We start from the raw sequence: 2153 nt of genomic DNA on the forward strand, positions 1-2153 counted from the left end.
TTGCCATTTTTTTTAACTAGAATGCCAGTGTCAGCCCCCTGAAGCCAGCAGCAAAATGGCTCCATGCTTGGCGGGGGTGGTGGTGCTGTCATTAAAAATTAAACAGTGTGTCTGAGCATCTAGTTAGCCCAGGAATTTTTTTCTGTACCAGAACGGTTCTTTAGCATCACCATCCCTATCTTCCCTCCTTAATTCCAACTGCCTCCTGTGGGATGGGAAGGAAAGCTTCTAATTTGTTTTTTGTTAAATGGTAATATTAAATAATTGGGGAATTAGCAAGAGATTTCTAGTCCACTATGACAAATCAGCCAGGGAACTTCCAGTAATCCCTATCTAGCTTCAGTGTCCTGAATCTCCCCCCCCCCCAACCAAGGGAGGATTGTCATATATGAAAGTTAAAGGCTTGTTTCAGCAGCGTAATATGGGGGGAGAGGGAGAACCACTCTTGTACCGTTGCTCTTGATAAACAATTGGGCGTCGGCCTTGCTGATCCACTTGAACAAATCACCTGGAGTTTTGCTGGTAGACTCCTGCCTGCCTCTGAGTTTCAGCCTACTGGACGTGTCCAACTGGCTGCTGCAAGGCTCTTTGAGGACATGCATGTCCATGTACACACTCTTTATGGACAACATGATTGCTTTCTCTCTGGCCTTGTCCGAAAAAGAAATTGTGTTCAGAAGCTTTAAAAATTGGACTGAGAATTGAACAGTGTTACAGTTGTGTTTGGCAAACAACACCAGATTGATACAAATACCTTCACTCCCTAAATCACTACAGAAACCTCTGTTGTGAGCTGGTCAGTTTAACACAATACATATACATGAATCTACATTACCTCCAACTTGGAATGCTGAGTTTTGAAACAACTATCATCATAGAAAATGGTGTGCATGTATGTTTTTGTTGCTTGATTATTTGATAAATCAGTGAATTTGGGTTCATTTAGACACAAGCCTTGTTGAATGGATGCTCTTGTCAGTGATTCTGCATTGTGATTGTGGACAGTGTCCTTGTTTCAAAACACCGCCATAACAGAAGAAATGACACTTAAGGGTGATTACTTGACCGAGAAGTTGGGAGATAAGAAACTGAATAAAGACGTCCTTCATCCTGCTCACTTGAAATCTCTCTTAAGCTTCTTCTAGCCAGTGGCATAGCTAGAGGGGGGAGAGCACTAAATTTTGCAGCAATTTTGCCACCTGAATGTGCACTCACCTTCGTTTTGCTTCACCTGTGTGGAATGACTCTGGAGGGGAGGGGCCACTTGCACACCGCATTTAGGCGCCTGCAAAACTTAGTGCTTTGCCCCCTTTAGCTAATTCACTGAATGTGCCTTTAAAAAAGGGAAAAAAATCAGGCTTCAAGCTTATGAATTTGATAGGCTATAGTACCAAAAACCAGAACACCTACATTAGATGGTTCATAATCATAGAGGATAGGCAGTAAACTAAGGTCTGTGGTTATATGTGTCAGTAGTCATTTGTGGGGCTCTAATTATAACTTTATGGTCTTTTGTGCCTGTCAGCTGAGCCTAATGCTCAGGTTGTGATCTGAAGATATACAATATAGCTGTGTTGCTGAAATTAAGCAGCTCTGGGTCTGGTCATTGATGGTATGGGAGACTGCTTGAGAGCCCTATGTGTGTTGGACTTGAACTCCAGGGAGAAGAGGCAATTTTTTTATGGTCAATCAATTCAATAAATAACTTGCAACGTGTCCTATCTAGGCTCCTTCCCTGATGAAGTTTTGAAAAAGTTACAGAATGGAACTTTGGACCTTTTCAGACATTTTTAACAAGGATTTTAATCCTTTGACACAGCCATGGTCTTCCCCCCCTGACATGTTTAATTGTTGGACTATTAAATAAACTTGCCGCTAGAGGGCAGGAAAGTATAAAGGGCCTGCTTTTATCTTCCAGTTATCCTGAGTGGATGGTTGGTATTTCACTGGCAATTTGTAAAAACTTATACGTTTCATAGATGTGAAACATTTCTCTAATTTCTTCTGTGTTTTTCACATTTATCTGCTGCCACCTTAATGCCAAGCGGTGCAGGAGGGAGATAGCAACTGGTCCAAGGTCATGCAGTTAGCTTCATAACGGAGCAGGCTTTTGAACCCCAGTCTGCCTAGTCTTAGTGCAATAATCTAGCCAA

Source organism: Tiliqua scincoides, chromosome 2, assembly GCF_035046505.1.
Source record: "Tiliqua scincoides isolate rTilSci1 chromosome 2, rTilSci1.hap2, whole genome shotgun sequence".
Lineage (NCBI taxonomy): Eukaryota > Metazoa > Chordata > Lepidosauria > Squamata > Scincidae > Tiliqua > Tiliqua scincoides.